Consider the following 18102-nt stretch of genomic DNA (forward strand, 5'->3'; position numbering starts at 1 on the left):
CTAAGGGCGTAAATTTTTGACTTCACTCCTCACTACCTATTACAGTTTTGAAGGCCATAAAATGCCAAGATGGCACAAAACCCCCACAAATTACCCCATTTTAGAAAGTAGACACCCCAAGCTATTTGCTGAGAGGCATGTTGAGTCCATGGAATATTTTATATTTTGCCACAAGTTGCGGGAAAATTACAAACTTTTTTTTTTTTCACAAAGTTGTCACTAAATGATATATTGCTCACACATGCCATGGGCATATGTGAAATGACACCCCAAAATAAATTCTGCTGCTTCTCCTGAGTACGGGGATACCACATATGTGGGACTTTTTGGGAGCCTAGCCGCGTACGGGGCCCCGAAACCCAAGCACCGCCTTCAGGCTTTCTAAGGGCGTAAATTTTTGACTTCACTCCTCACTACCTATTACAGTTTTGAAGGCCATAAAATGCCAAGATGCCACAAACCCCCCCCCCAAATGACCCCATTTTGGAAAGTAGACACCCCTAAATTTAGGGGTACACTAGTGAGACTCACAGGTAAAAAAGCACCTAGGCTGTCAGCGACTGTATCAAAACGCTACAAAAAAAACTGTTAGCGATCGCAGGGATCAGGCCTGACTCTGCGAACGCTGCAGTTATGTGTGTTGTGTTTTGTAAGTGACAGTGATCGATCGATCGATACTGCACTTGGGTGGGCTGGGCTGGGCTTGGCGGAGGGGCTAAACGCAGGTGCTAGCAGGTATCTGGGCTGATCCCGCTAACAATGCGTTTTGGGAAACCTAAACTGCTGGCGACGCTAATATAGATCTGATCAGATACTATATTACTAAGGGAGGTGTATGCTTTGCGCGTGGGTGTTAGCGGTACTGGCACTAACCTGACGCTGCCTGGGGCGACGCAGACCTTATCTGACCCTCAAACTTATATCACCCGCCTGGTGATCAGGGGGTTAAACCTTTATTAGGTAATAAATGGCGGGTGCCCTGAAACTATAAAAAAATAACTAACCAACCAGCGTCACCTGTAACAGTTATATGGTGATCACTGGTGAAAGGGTTAACTAGGGGGCAATCAGGGGGCTTTATGCGGTAGTATATGGGGGTCCCTGGCGCTATAAAAAGCTGCGGCGAATCTAAATACCTACCTGCCTAACTAGCGTCACCTGTGTCACTAATACAGCGATCAGAAAAACGATCGCTTATTAGGCTGGGTTCATACTGGAGCGATGCGGGAACGCCACGAATCCGCGGCGGGTTCCCGCATCACACTGCCCTATGCGAACTGCTGGGAGTGTCAGTGAAATGTTAATGACACCCCCAGATCAGTTCGCATATCGCAGTGCGATCTGCAAACTCGGACAGGAATCGGATCACATGGTGTGAACACCCATGCGATCCGATTCTGCTGCGGACCAAAAAAAGGGTCCCGTGCGGGTTTGCGGCGGGTGCGGCGGGTGCGATGCGAATTCAGCCATACTATCTGTATGGCTGAACTCGAATCGCACAGAGATCGGATGTGATTTGCACTGCAGTGCGGTGCAAAATCACATCCGTTCTCATAAACCGCTGCAATGTGAACCCAGCATTAGTGACACTGGCGACGGGGGGTGATCACGGGGTTAAACCTTTATTGGGGGGGTAGGGGGGTACCCTAGAACTAAAGGGGGCTAACCCTAACTGCCCTAACAGTTATTACAGTCACAAATGACACCAATGCAAAAAAAATTAAAAATGCAATTGGTGTCACTGTGACTGGGGGTGCAGGGTTGATTGGGGGGGTGATCGGGGGGTGAAGGGGGGGTGAGAGTGTGCCTGGCATGTTCTACTGTAAGTGTAGTGTGTTGGTGCAACTCACCGATCCTCTCTCCTCGGTGCCGGAACGAAAAATACCGACACGGAGGAGAGATTACATCACTTCCTCTGCCTGTGTTTACATTACAGGAGAGGAAGTGATGTCACGCCTCACTTCCATTCGTCAGGAGCGATCGCGAGGGGGTGGCCATGAACGAATGGCCGCCCCCTCATCCCGGATCGCTCCTGAACGGATACCGACCGCCGCTGGCACCGGGGGGGGGGCCCGATCGGGCCCCCCACCCGCGGGAAGGCAGGGACGCCCATATGCCTGCCCGTGCCATTCTGTCGACGTACATCGTCGTGCGGCGGTCGGCAAGTGGTTAAGATCTAATGAAAGAAGTAAGAGTTCCAGAGTGAGTGGGGAATCCCAGTTAGACCGCACTGCTGAAATTAGTGTTATGGATCTACGGATTTGGTCTAGGGCAGTGATGGCGAACCTTGGCACTCCAGATGTTTTGGAACTACATTTCCCATGATGCTCATGCACTCTGCAGTGTAGTTGAGCATCATAGGAAATGTAGTTCCAAAACATCTGGAGTGCCAAGGTTCGCCATCACTGGTCTAGGGTCTGGCACCCCTTTATAAATCCAGATTGGTCTTTATGAATGTAATGCTCTAAAAAGGAATTAAGGCGAGAGGCTAAGATTTTCGTAAGAATTTTTAGATCGCAGTTTATTAGCGAAATCGGACGGTAGTTGCGAATGTCAGTAGAGTCCCTATTGGGTTTAGGAATAACACTGATGTATGCTTTATTTTCGTCCAACGGGACCGTACCTCCATCCCGCAGGGAATTGAAATAGAGAACCATATGTGGAACCAATTGTCCTGAGAACTTTTTATAATAGAGATTAGGAAGACCATCAGGGCCAGGAGATTTATGGAGTGAAAGTGATCTGCAGCATAGATCTCCTCACCTGTAAAAGGCTGGTCCATCAAGTCTTTATGATCATCTGTGATGGACAGAAGGGGGATTGCTATATAGATCAGCGTAGAAATTGTGATTCCTGGAGAATTTTTTGGGGGTCCTGAGAGAGATGGCCTCCTGATAACCTAATCATAGGGAGTGCCAAATGAGAGTGTCTAGGAGTAAGCTTATGTGCCAATAAAGGACCCAGGTGATCCCGCCAGGTGAAAAAATTGTGCTTCTTCCACCGTAGTTGCTTCTACCTGGTAGTAAGGTAGATATTAAGTTCCAAGCGTGATTGTTCCAATTTACTAAATAGGTTGGGAGATGGAAAGAGCTTATGTTGTTTGATTGAAGCTTAAAACTCTCTGGTTTTGGCAGAGATCAATTCAATGTAAGCTTTTTTGAGTCTTGAGGACAGCTGAATGAAGGCTCCTCGGACAGAAGCTTTGTGTGCAGCCCAGTTAATAGCAGGGGATGTATCTCCTGGGCAGTTAATATCAAAGTAACTTCCTGGGTTTTTAACTTGTAGGTTCGTTAACTTTTCGTAACAATTATGAATGTTCGTTAGGAATTTGAATCCAAAATTCGTAAACAAAATTTCGTATTTCGTACAGAATTCGGAAGCATAGAAATTCATATTTCGGATCCTCCCGAATGTACAAATTTACGGAAATTCGTACGAATTTGAAACTTATCTCACATGTCTACCAGTCATCATCTGTAATCTGGCAATCTGTGTGTGGTACGCATCAACTCAGTATAATATTGCACCTGTACTTTGAGGGCCTGGGAGGCAGAAGAGAGCTTCTCCTCTTCCCCTGAATCATCCGACTGCTCCTGATCCCCATCTCCAGATAGGAATATTTCATCATTATCAGAATGCTCATCCAATAGGGAGCTCAGAGCAGAAGGAGGGGGTCTACCCTTTTTTCTGCTACTCCTTAAGGAAGCTATGATAAAGGTATTAATACTTCATTCTAAATCATCCAATGCACCCTTCATAGTGTTCTCAGTGACATACAGGGGCTGCAACATTGGTACAGGCTGCAAAGACTCATCCTGTGAGGCTGCCTCCAGTCTTTCAGGGGGTGATGGAATCCTGCAGGCATGTCCAGAATCCCTAGATCTAGGCGGTGATTTTTTTGTGCCTTTTTTTACCTCCCCCAGAAGCCCTCTTACAAGGAGACCTGGTCCTAAGCTGCAAAGCAGTGATACTACTAAAAATGCAATTACTGTTGTGCCTTAGTCTTACAACATTAATATTAGCTCAGTCTGCACAATCTGTTGCCGAGGAGGTGTCTTAGGTATGCCTGGATCTAAATCCACTAAAATGCTTACAGCCCACAGCTCTGTGTCATCGAGATGGGGAGAAAGGAGACCACCCGAGGACTGCGTGGGATCCTCCCTTTCAAATTATGTGGCAGAGCCTGCAGCAGAGGAGGTGAGCAACTTCACAGACCAGCGTCACTCAGCATGTATCCTGGATGACATGTAAGTATACACCAGGTATATCTCTTACTCCCTCTAGTGGCAAAAACCAGGTAAGACATGCAAACTACTCAAAAGAAAATAATCCATATGTGTAAACTTTTGGATTGTCTTCACTTAATTTATCCCTGCCGCAGGAACTGCTGAGAACAGACAGATCCAACCTTCACCCATTATGGCAGTTAGCATTGTGCCAACCTTCAGGGTTCTGGGTTCCTACTCACAGGATCCTCTTCCCTGGACCTGTAGAAGACTTTTTGTGCAACTTAAATTTTGTGCACTAAAGCGCTGGGTCCCAGAGCCCAGTCCTCAAAGAGAAACATTACAGGCAAAACCTTGTTTCTTCTTTCACGGGGGCCTGGGTATCATCCAACTTGGGAGTATTTATTGGCCCCTAGGTATGGATCCAGTCAGTGGCGCAACTAGAACCTTCAGTGCCCCAATGCAAGAAACAATGAAGGGCCCCCCTGAACCCCAGCCAGGGCCCTTCCCTCCGAGTCCGGCGGTGGAACTCCAGGGCGTGGTCACAGGTATGACCTTTGTGAGCCCTGTAGTTCCACCACTGGCATCAGTATTTTTTTTTATTATTTTATTTTTTATTTTTAGGTGCCCCATTGGGGGACTGTCCCTAGGCAGGATGGTGTCCCTGTCCCCAGAAGAGATGAGGTCCTTTTCTCCAGGGCAGATGAAGTTACTGCCCCCAGGTGAGAAGGGGTCTCTGTCCCCAGGGGGAGATGGAGGGGGTAAGTAATAGTGTGTGGGGGATGGGGTCCTCTCACTCACCATTACCAAGCTGCAGGCCGCGCACTCATCCATGTTGGCCTGGGCTCCATCCAGTGTGCTGGACGGGTGATCAGCATATCTCCCAGAAAGACCTTTCATCATCTGTGTATGACGGGGAAGGAGGGGGGCTGGCAGACAAGCCTGCAGTGTCCTTCGGGGAGCTGGCTCTCATACTGCATCTGTGTGCTTAAAGTTTGTTTGCCCGGGAGAAGTATGCAGTGCAGTATGGGCCAGACTCGAGGGGGGCGGGGGGGCGGAACTATGGCTGGGGAGAACAGACATCTGACTGAGCGGCAATGCATGGAGTAGGAGAGGGGTACTCTGAGGAGCCAGCCGAGGACACAGGTCATACGGGGAATGCACAACTAAAGAGCAGCCAGTGCGATAGTCGAGCATGGAGCTATGCTAGTCACCCCCCACCTCCAGCCACCGGTGTGCATGGTGCACTGGTACCCCTAGCTGCCTATGCTGCTGCCGGCCATATGTAGAGGGGGCTGCATGGGCCCCCTGCAGCACAGGGCCCAGTTGCGGTCGTGACTGCTGCACCCCCTATAGTTACGCCCCTGGTGCCAATGATGGGCACTGACAGGCAGTGGCAATGAGAGGCGGCACTGATAGGCACTTATGCGGTGGCACTGACAGACGGCACTGATGGGCAGTAAAATCATTCTATAAACACATACCACATACACTTCATATATAATTTGAGGAAAATATGCTTATAAAATAGGTTACTATTTGCCCAAAAAAATAATATATATATATATATGTCCCCGGATTTCATTTTGAAAATCTGGCCAACTTAACATAGACCCCCCTAAGTGCAAACCCCCTTCCAGCAGCATAGACCCCCCTCAGCATATACACCCCCCTCCATCAGTATAGACCCCCCAGTGCAGATTTCCCTCAGCATAGACCCCCCTAAGTGCAGACTTCCCCCTCCATCAGTATAAACCCCCTCAGTGCAGACCCCCTCCACTTATGCTAGTAGTCCCCCCTCCCATAGCACCCCCCAGCATTTTTCCATGTACAAATACAATACGCTGTTCAGACCTCAGAACTCGCAGGATATGCACAGCGGCGTGTCCCTCCACGGACTCCCTCATCCATCCTGTGTACAGTAGTGTGGGAGGAGCTGCAGTGTAGAGGGCTGGAGGTGCAGTGTACCGATCTGAGCCGAGAGCCAGGGGAAACGTTTCAGGGAGGGAGAGACACAGATCACTGGGGGGGGTGCGGATCGTGCGATGCCTCTGCCCACAGGTGTCAACCGGATGCGGCCCACACCCCCGCTCCTTCATAAGAACGCCACTGCCTCCGCCCACCCCCCTCCTTCCCTTCTGAATTGACCGGACAAAAAAGTACCCGTGCCCATGCAGCAGTTAAAGCAGACTGGGGACAGCAGTATGGGCTGTTCCCCCCTCTGCCTCAGCTCACAGCACCTTACATCCACCTGTCACTCAGCCACAGACAGAGCGGCCATACTCCATTCAGCCAATCAGGCTGCTCTGTCTGTCTGTGGCTGAGTGACAGGCACAGCCGGGAGATCGCCCTGTACTTGTGGGTATCCGGGAGCCCGTAGCCAAATGCGGAAGGCTCCTGTGGCTCGTGGGAGACTTGAAATGTCTGCTTTATATGGTTCGTGGCCTCTATCATCACAGTGGTGTTCTATTGTAATGTTATTAGGAGTATTTTTTATTTAAAGTGACAGTTTGAGTGACTTCACTTAACCACTTCTGGACCGCTGCACACCGATGTACGTCCCTACTTTGTGGACGGAAATAGTTGTTACTACAACATCTAGCCGCCATAACCGTATCCCTGTGTTTGGCCAGTGGTCCGGTACAAGATAAAAGTGGTCTCTGCGGCGGATTTGCTGCAAGATTACTATTATCTATGACGGGAGAGGGAACTCCCCCCTCCCACCATGATCCGGTGCCCCCCCGCCCAGGGGCGTACCAAGCAGGGGGCGGGGGGGCGTTCCACCCCAGGTGCCACACATTGAGGGGGGTGTAAGTGGCTGGGTGGCATTGCTATGGGGTTCACTCTGCACTCAGACACTGTCTGACAGTATCCTGAAGGGAATCCCTGGCTCTGACTGCTCTGTTTTTTGTGAGTTTTTTTGTGAGCTTGAACACCCCCAGCACTGTGGCCAAAATAGTATGGTCTAGTTTCTGTTTTCAAAAACAGCAAATTCTCCTGCGCTCTGGTTTCTTGGTCTTTAGATGTGATATAGACAGTTTGAAAATGGTGTAGTCACTACGTCTTGCAGCCCTCCTTTAGAACATTGGGTGTTCAAATACTAAAAAGAGAGAATACAAAGAAGGGGAAGGCGCACTGACCTAGTGCATTACCATAAAACAGCTTTATTTAAAATTGAATCAAATAGCGAAATGGCTACTCACAAACGAGTATTGATCACAGGCAAAATCAATACAATAAATCCATCGCACCAAACGTTTGGCGACTCCAGACCAGATGTCTGAGGAATTTGATGAGTACCTCTACGGAAATGGCTAACGCGTTTCGGGAGCGACCCCCTTTCTTCAGAGCCAAAGAGGGCTAGTTTCTGTTTTCCCCTGCTAGCTCCACCCACCACTGCTGAGCAGCCGAGCTGAGTGTGTCATCATTCAGCGCGGGGGTGGTTGCTGTTACAAACTGTGTCCACAACATCTTCTGGAGTCTAAACCTCCCTAGCTGAAGCTGAGAGCCGAGGTGAGCTGGTGATAGGGGATGTGTGAGCTGTGAGAAGACGTTGGAGTGTGTCTGTCCTGCCATCCTTACTGTGCTGCTCTGTCATAGAAGGGGAAGGGGGGGGGGGGTTGCTGTGTAGTAGGTATTGTGTAGCTGACCTGATGAGGGGGGTGCAGAATACAGGCGTGTGCTATGTACAGGTTGTAGACTCCAGATTTGTACTATGTACAGGTTGCAGAATACAGGCGTGTGCTATGTACAAGTTGTAGACTCCAGATTTGTGCTATGTACAGGTTGCAGAATGCAGGAGTGTGCTATGTGTAGGTTGCAGAATCCAGGCGTGTGCTATGTGTAGGTTGCAGAATCCAGGCGTGTGCTATGTGTAGGTTGCAGAATCCAGGCGTGTGCTGTGTGCAGGTTGCAGAATGCAGGCATGTGCAGGTTGCAGAATGCAGGCGTGTGCTGTGTGCAGGTTGCAGAATGCAGGCGTGTGCAGGTTGCAGAATGCAGGCGTGTGCAGGTTGCAGAATGCAGGCGTGTGCTGTGTGCAGGTTGCAGAATGCAGGCGTGTGCTGTGTGCAGGTTGCAGAATGCAGGCGTGTGCTGTGTGCAGGTTGCAGAATGCAGGCGTGTGCTGTGTGCAGGTTGCAGAATGCAGGCGTGTGCTGTGTGCAGGTTGCAGAATGCAGGCGTGTGCTGTGTGCAGGTTGCAGAATGCAGGCGTGTGCTATGTAGGGTTGCAGAATGCAGGCGTGTGCTGTATACAGGTTGCAGAATACAGGCGTGTGCTGTATACAGGTTGCAGAATGCAGGTGTGTGCTGTATACAGGTTGCAGAATGCAGGCGTGTGCTGTATACAGGTTGCAGAATGCATGTATTTGCTGTATATTGCTGTGTGACTACCACTCACCTATAGTAGCTGAGCTGTGAGCTTACCTGGTAAGGGGGGGGGGGGTGGTGGTGTTGCTGTATTCACAAACCAGGTATAGAGTAGATGATCTGATAAAGGGGGGACTTACACCCACATCTTGCAGCCATCAGATCCATCCAGCAAGCAGCAGGTCACTGCAGCATCTTGCCATCTTCCCTGCGGCCATCAGATCCCATCCACGGTCCAGCAAGCAACACGCCTTGTCAGCAGGTCAGTTCCCAAATCCGAATCAAATCATCAATGCCAATGCTGTCCTCAGGGACAGATCCGATCCAGAGATCGCTATACAGTAGGATCTCTGGATCAGATCTGTCCCTGAGGACAGTGGATAATGCAAAGTATGGGCCACACTTTGTATTGTCAGCTGTCTCACTCTGATGTCTCCCTCATAGCAGCTCTAGTCCAGCTCTCCACTTTCCTGACCTTGGCACAATCTGTCCAAAAATGTGGCATCTCACACCTGAGTGAGTGACACCTCTGTCGCTTCCCGTCTATTGTCACTGGCTACCATGAATGAATAGCATCGGCTGTTATTACAAGGAGCGGGAAGGGACGTCCCCATCCCCACACAGCTTCGCCCAAGTCTCCCATCCCTACCACAGACCTGAGCCACCAGCCAGCTGGCCAGAAACCCGAACAAAGCCGAATTTGCCTTTGATCAGGTCTCCAGCACAGTGTCACTTCCGGTTTACTCGGTAGCCAACAGCGCCATTTAAAAAAGAAAGCAGAATTTAAAAACGCTGATCTTGGCAGAGGAGGGTGTTTTTTGTGGGTGTTTTTACAGTTGGGGGAGGGGTGCCAGATATAGGATGGGCCCTGGGTGCCAAATGCTCTAGGTACATCCCTGCCTCCGCCGCTTACAGGAGCCGTCGGCAGCGGCAGAGGTGATCGCGCCTGTCCCCTGGGCTGACATGGAGACGAGTGAGAGGAAGATGGCCATCCCACCCATCTCGATGACACTGCAGGGAGTGGAAGTGACATCATAACTTCACTTCCGCCCATAGCTGTTAAAGGGCCATTTTATTTTTTTTATTTTTTTAAATGACAAAATTATTTTTTTTTTTATTGCATTTTAGTGTAAATATGAGATCTGAGGTCTTTTTGGTCGCAGATTTCATATTTAAGAGGCCCTGTCGTGCTTTTTTTCTATTACAAGGGATGTTTACATTCCTAGTAATAGGAATAAAAGTGACACTTTTTTTGTTTTTTTAAAACAATGTAACAATAAAGAGTAAAAGGTAAAATAAATAAGAACATATTTTTTTAAACGCGCCCTTTCCGCCGAAACAAACGCATATGTGAGTAGTGCCCGCATATGAAAACGATGTTCAAACCACACATGTGAGGTATCGCCACAATTGGTAGAGCTAGAGCAATAATTCTAGAACTCCTCTGTAACGCAAAACATTCAACCGGTAGAATCTTTTAAATGTCGCCTATGGAGATTTTTAAGGGTAAACGTTTGCCATTCCACGAGCGGGCGCAATTTTGAAGCGTGACATGTTGGGTATCAGTTTATTCAGCGTAACATTATCTTTTACAATACAAAAAAATTGGGCTAACTTTACTGTTGTCTTATGTTTTAATTTAAAAAAGTGTATTTTTTTCCCCAAAAAAGTGCGCTTGTAAGACCGCTGCGCAAATAGTGTGACAAAGTATTGCAACGACCACCATTTTATTCTCTAGGATGTTAGGGAAAAAAATGTATAATGTTTGGGGGTTCTAAGTAATTTTCTAGCAAATAAAAAGTGCTTTTAACTTGTAAACACCACATCTAATGCCCTGTACACACGGCCGGACATTTTGACCAAAAAAATCCATCGGATTTTTTCAGATGGATTTTGGCCGAAACTAGTCTTGCATACACACGGTCGCACAAAGTTGTTGGAAAATCCGATCGTTTTGAACGAGGTGACGTACAATGTGTACGATGGGACTATGTAGAGGCCAGTAGCCAATAGCTTTCACCCCCAAATTTATTCTGAGCATGTGTGGCACTTTGTGCGTCGGAATTCTATATACGTGATTGGAAAAAGTCAGATCGGATTTTGTTGTCGGAAAATTTTAGGTCCTGATTTTAAATTTTTTCCGTCGGAAGTTCCGACAGAAAAAGCCCACTAGAGCCCACACAGGATCGGATTTCCCAACAACATAATCCGATCTGAATTTTCCTGTCGGAATTTCTGACCGTGTGTACGGGGCATAAAAAAGAGGCCCGGTCTTAAAGTGGTTAAATGATTTGCATTTTTAATATTCTTTTTAATTTTTGTCATTACTTTCTTTATTATGTTGATTGATTTATTATATTGCTGCCCATCACAGAAGGTTCACACATAAGGTATATAAAGTTTATTTATCATTTAGGGGAGCGCTGTACCAATCTTTACACTAAACCAAAAAGACTATTTAATTCATTTTTAATATTCAAAGCAAACTCCCCCATCCATCCATCCATGTCTCTATCTATGCTTTATTTTGGTGAGAAATCACTTTGAAAAACACCCCCTTAGCATTTCTGCCCCTCACCATCTTGAGCAAGGGAAATGATTCATGTAACATTTACTTCCTGGATTCCATCTGCCTTTAGCTCAGGCCTGCATGCAGGAGTGTGTGCTTAGTTGAGAAAAACCCTCCTCCCCTCCTGAAGACTCCGACATAATTTGCCTAGGCAAGAAACCAGGAAGTAACTGAAGAAATGATAAAAAAATAAAAAGTTTAAAACAAGTAAATATGGTATACATTTCTATTTACTAAGACTAGCAGCATGAGGATTAAAAATAATCTTGATTGATTATTTTGATTAACTGAGACAAGTGCACACTATAGACGGATGCGCTTTATTCATATTTCATATCTGAGGTTTACAGTCACTTTACGTGGTCTATAAATCTCACCTTGCTAGCAGTGCAGATGGAGGAATCTATCACTGCTGATAATTGCATTTAAACAAATCAGGCTTAAAGTGGTTGTAAAGTCAGAAGATTTTTATTTTAATGCATTCTGTGAATTAAGATAAAAATCCTTCTGTGTGCAGCAGCCCCACCTAATACTAACCTGAGCCCATCTCGATCCAGCGATGTTGCAGGAGAGTCCCGGCTGCCCGGGACTCTCCCTCCTCATTGGCTGAGACAGCAGCATGGCACCATTGGCTCCCACTGCTGTCAATCAAAGTCAATGAGGAGATTGTGCTGAATAGCGGCTCCGTGTCTGAATGGACACACAGAGCAGCAGCTCGGGTGCCCCCAAAGAGAGCTGCTTGCTGTGGGGACACTCAGCAGGAAGGAGGGGCCAGGAGAGCCTGTGGGGGACCAGAGAAGAGGAGGATGGGGGTTGCTGTGTGCAAAACCATTCCACAGAGCAGGTAAGTATAACATATTTGTTATTTTTAAATGGAAAAAAATTGAGACTTTAGTGTTATTTTAAATAGTTTTATTTTCATAATAGAACAAATGAATCCACTGACAAGAGCTATAAAGATATATATTTTTAGTATTTCCTGAAATGAAAATGCATACAAGAGCCTATAGCTCCGTTGTTGGAAATGCCGCGCTCAGTGCTTTGCGTCTTCGGGCAAATATCTCCTAAACCGTATAGGTTTAGGAGATATTTCTTGGACCTACAGGTAAGCCTTAATCTAGGCTTACCTATAGGTCAAAGTGGTTTGTAAGGGTTTACAACCACTTTAAGAAAGTTGCGTATCTTCATTCTTCCAGCAGTGGCAGTGAGAAGTCTTTCCATTATACTGAAGAGGTATCCCATGAGCACCGTCCAGTTCTGTAATACTAAAGAAGAGCTTATTCACATCATGTCCATTGATCTGCTTTTTGCTGCACACCTCCACACATGTATAATACAGCAGGACCCATAGGAAACTATTGTATTCTATGTTCACACCATGCATGTATGTTGTTGTGCAGTAAACCAGGGCCATCTTTAAGGCAGGGCAAAAGGGGCAGATGCCCTGGGTCCTGTCACTGGTGTGGGGCCCAAAGCAGCTGCCCCATACTTGCCAAATATCTCAGTTTAAATTCCCTTTCTCAGTTTAAAACTTTCCCTGAAGTTTTAGTCCTGTGCTGTGTCCCGATATCTCAGTGTGAAGTGCTGGTACTAATGCTGCCCAGCTTTGCCCTATTGTTGTGTACAGATGACTCACCTGCAGACCCTGTGTTTACATGTAAAAGTGGCGGCATTACTTAGTAAATAGGTGTGGCTAGCAGCATTGATATGTAAATAAAGGTATCAGTCATATGTATATCATGCTCCCCTGCAGTGAGGAGATGATGTGCTGTAACCTCTAGCAACCATTCAGTGAGCAGTATTACTGTACAGTAATCTCTAGCAACCAATTAACAAGCAGAAGTCATTTGCTGTAACCTCTAGCAACTAATCAGTGACCCGTAATGTATGCTGTAACCTCTAGCAACCAGTCATTAAGCAGTAATGATATGCTGTAACCACTGGCAACCAATCGTAATTGGTGCCTGATCTGATACGGTAAACTGACTTTAAGTCTAGCTGCTATTTATTGTATGACTCAGAGCAGGTGGAGAGTGAAATTGCATGGGGGTGGGGGGCCCAAGAAAATTTTTACCCAGCGTCCAATCAATATTAAAGACATCCCTACAGTAAACGGACAAGATGTGAAGAAGCTCTGTGCCTGTTCACACATCACACAGTACGGTGACTGGCATTTTCTGCACTGGAAGAACGGCAGTCACACAGTTGTTAACTATGTGCTCCGTGCATAGTTGGCAACATTGTAAAAAATAATAATTTGGGACACTTTTTTGGCAGTAGGCGGAGTTGTATTATAATTAGGTGGCGGGGCATGCGGATATAGGTGTGGGATAGGGAAAGGCAGAAATGCGGTGCGCGCAGCAAAAATATGGGCGTGGTTTCGTAAAAGTAGTGGGCGTGGCTTACGTGGGCACGGTTTGAAGGGGTGTGGTTAGAGTCTGAGATGAATGTGGGATGGAGAGGGGAAGAGGGGGGGAGGGATGGAGAGGGAAAGGGGGGGGAGGGATGAAGATACAGCAGCCCCTGATCCTACACCACAATAGCAATATGTGTTTTCCAGAGTTTGACAATCAGCAGATAAAGATACTCCAAATACCTGGTGTTAGCGCTTCAATCATCCCGGCCCCATGATTGTTATGGTGTCAGGATGATTGAAGCGCATTGTTTCTATTATTATATTGTAATATAAAATGAAATCATTCAACTCACCATAATGCAGAATCAGTGGGAGCCATGAGCACGTCACTAGCCACGTTGCCTGCCACCAGATGCCATCAGGTGCCCCATCAGAGCAGCCTTCTTCACAGTGGCGTAACTAGAACCTTCAGGGCCCCGATGCAAGAAACCATGAAGGGCCCCCCTGAACCCCAGCCAGGGCCCTTCCCTCCGAGTCTGGTGGTGGAACTCCAGGGCATGGTCACAGGTATGACCTTTGTGAGCCCTGTAGTTCCACCACTGGTATCGGTAGTTTTTTTTTATAACTTTTTTTAAATTTTTAGGTGCCCCATTGGGGGACTGTCCCTAGGCAGGATGGGGTCCCCATCCCCAGAAGAGATGAGGTCCTTTTCTCCAGGGCAGATGAAGTTACTGCCCCCAGGTGAGAAGGGGTCCCTGTCCCCAGGGGAGGTGGGGGTCCCTGTCCCCACGTGAGAAGGGGTCCCTGTCCCCAGGGGGAGATGGTGGGGGTATGTAATGGTGTGTGGGGTCCTCTCACTCACCATGACCAAGCTGTAGGCCGCACACTCATCCATGTTGGCCTGGGCTCCATCCAGTGTGCTGGATGGGTTATCAGCATATCTCCCAGAAAGACCTTTCATCATCTGTGTATATGACGGGGGAGGAGGGGGGCTGGCAGACAAGTCTGCAGTGTCCTCCGGGGAGCCGGCTCTCATAGGGCTGAACTGCATCTGTGTGCTTAAAGTTTGTTTACCCGGGAGAAGTTTGCAGTGCAGTGTGGTCTGGACTCGGGGGGGGTGGGACTCTGGCTGGGGAGAACAGACATCGGACTGAGCGGCAATGCATGGAGCAGGAGAGGGGTACTCTGAGGAGCCAGCCGAGGACACAGGTCATGCGGGGAATGCACAACTAAAGAGCAGCCAGTGCGATAGTCGAGCATGGAGCTCTGCTAGTCACCCTCCACCTCCAGCCACCCGTGTGCATGGTGCACTGGTACCCCTAGCTGCCTGTGCTGCTGCCGGCCATATGTAGAGGGGGCTGCATGGGCCCCCTGCATCACAGGGCCCGGTTGCAGTCGCGACTGCTGCACCCCCTATAGTTACGCCCCTGCTTCTTCACATCTGTGTCTCCATCAGCGGAGCCCCTCCTTACATCTGGTGTCCCCATCATTCCTCAACATCTGGTGCCCCTCTGATATCCAGAATGGCCAGCTCTGACATCCTCCAGACTGAGACTGGCCCCCTCTGACATCCTCCAGACTGAGACTGGCCCCCGACAGATCCTCCAGACTGAGACTGGCCCCCGACAGATCCTCCAGACTGGCCCCCTCTGACATCCTCCAGACTGAGACTGACCCCTGACAGATCCTCCAGACGTCACCGTTGCCGCACCTTTCAGTTTGAACTGCGGCACCGCCCACCATATACAGTGGCAGCGGGGGTGGGCGACACCGCAGCATCTCTATTGTAGACCAGCTTCTGGTCTTCTTCAAAATGGTGGCCAATGTCTCCGCCGGCCACGGACCTCTAGCAGCCGGCGGCGGAATTAACGGGACAAACCAATTTCCCAGGACAAAATTTATTTGGGACAAGGGAATGTCCCGGGAAATTTTGCAACTATGCCCGGGTGCTCTGCAGCCTGGAGCCGCTGTAAAATGCAGACATGCTGCACTGTATGGTACGGCACAGGAAGGCACTACATGTTACTGTACAGCAGCTCATCATACTACACTACTCTACGGTGACATCAATGACTTGTCCCTTTGTGCACTTTATATAAAGTTCACACAAAAAAAAGAGCCGTGTGATGCGGTAGAACGTTCATCGCTCCGCCTCCTACCACTGGCTCACTGAGACCGGAATGGACAACTGCCTGCACATTAAACCGCTCCAGTTTGATGTGCGGGCAGTGTGAACAGACCCCCAATAATCAAAATAAAATATCCGGCTTCCTCTTCCTAATTATAGTTGGACAATCACACTCTTTTTTGCAAGACATAAAAAAAAAAATAAAACAAATTCGGCCTCTTCCTTGTTTTATAGCCGGCCAAATCACGCTCCTTTATTGCAAAAAGTGACACTAAACTCTGGTTTACAAAAAGAAATGTTCTGTTCAGGTATGTGTTGTTAAAGCGTTTGCTACCTCAGCATTTCATATTCCTGATATGTGCCCCCTGTACCATTAACTTGTATGAGAAAGTCTCCTGTTCTCTTTGTATTGCCTCCTTTGTGTGAAATCCCTGGTGTTCCTGCCAGTCCCTCTGCTTTCCTATTAAATAACTGACCACACTAAGCAGGAGCAGCATGGTCAGTTCTCTAGCTGTGATGGGAACTCGGTGTGCTGTCCTCCAATGATCAGACTTGTCCTGACACCCCTGCTGCACAGCCATTCACTGGGAAGCTCAGTGTGATGCTGCTTCTCCTCCCCTCAGCTCTTATAAGAAAACATTATAAATACCTTCCCCTCCGAGCTTTATACCTATACAAAAATGTTTTGCCTTTCATTTCTATTTTAACCACTTAACAACCGGCCCATAGCCGAATGACGGCTACAGGGTGGTTGCTTAATTCTGGGAGGGCGTCATATGACGTCCTCCCAGAATTCCACTTTTCGCGCGCCCCCTGAGGCACGCACTCGAGAGCATCCGCGACCGCCGGGTCCATTGCGGCCGTTTAGCATGTGATCGCTCCGTCAAATGACGCCGGTTCCTCCCTCCCCTCTCTGTACCAATCGGTACAGTGAGAGGGGAGAGATCACTGTCAGCAGCGCTGTGGGCTGGATCTGCAGTGCCCACAGCGCTGCTCACCGACAATTAACCCATCAATTCCCTGCCAATACTCTGCAATACCCTGCCAATACTCTGCCAATACCCTGCCAATACTCTGCCAATACTCTGCCAATACCCTGCAATACTCTGCAATACCCAGCAATACCCAGCAATACCCAGCAATACCCAGCAATACTCTGCAATACCCAGCAATACTCTGCAATGCCCTGCCAATAATCTGCAATACCCTGCCAATAATCTGCAATACCCTGCCAATACTCTGCAATACCCTGCCAATACTCTGCAATACCCTGCCAATACTCTGCAATACCCTGCCAATACTCTGCAATACCCCAGCAATACTCTGCAATACCCCAGCAATACTCTGCAATACCCCAGCAATACTCTGCAATACCCCAGCAATACTCTGCAATACCCCAGCAATACTCTGCAATACCCCAGCAATACCCAGCAATACCCTGCAATACCCAGCAATACCCTGCAATACCCAGCAATACTCTGCAATACCCAGCAATACTCTGCAATACCCAGCAATACTCTGCAATACCCAGCAATACTCTGCAATGCCCTGCCAATAATCTGCAATACCCAGCAATACCCAGCAATACTCTGCAATACCCAGCAATACCCAGCAATACCCAGCAATACCCAGCAATACTCTGCAATACCCAGCAATACTCTGCAATACCCAGCAATACTCTGCAATACCCTGCAATACCCTGCCAATACTCTGCAATACCCTGCCAATACTCTGCAATACCCCAGCAATACTCTGCAATACCCCAGCAATACTCTGCAATACCCCAGCAATACTCTGCAATACCCCAGCAATACTCTGCAATACCCCAGCAATACCCAGCAATACCCAGCAATACCCAGCAATACTCTGCAATACCCTGCAATACCCAGCAATACTCTGCAATGCCCTGCCAATAATCTGCAATACCCAGCAATACCCAGCAATACTCTGCAATACCCAGCAATACCCAGCAATACCCAGCAATACCCAGCAATACTCTGCAATACCCAGCAATACTCTGCAATACCCAGCAATACTCTGCAATACCCAGCAATACTCTGCAATGCCCTGCCAATAATCTGCAATACCCAGCAATACTCTGCAATACCCAGCAATACTCTGCAATACCCAGCAATACTCTGCAATACCCAGCAATACTCTGCAATACCCAGCAATACCCAGCAATACCCAGCAATACCCAGCAATACCCAGCAATACTCTGCAATGCCCTGCCAATAATCTGCAATACCCTGCCAATACTCTGCAATACCCTGCCAATACTCTGCAATACCCTGCCAATACTCTGCAATTTGCAGGGTATTGGCAGGGTATTGCAGAGTATTGGCAGGGCACTGCTGGGTATTGCAGAGTATTGGCAGGGTATTGCAGGGTATTGCAGAGTATTGCAGAGTATTGCAGGGTATTGCAGGGTATTGCAGGGTATTGCAGGGTA

The sequence above is a fragment of the Lithobates pipiens genome, unplaced genomic scaffold (genome assembly GCF_037356315.1).
Source record: "Lithobates pipiens isolate NorthernLeopardFrog02 unplaced genomic scaffold, aLitPip1_a1.2 Scaffold_18, whole genome shotgun sequence".
NCBI classification, from domain to species: Eukaryota; Metazoa; Chordata; class Amphibia; order Anura; family Ranidae; genus Lithobates; species Lithobates pipiens.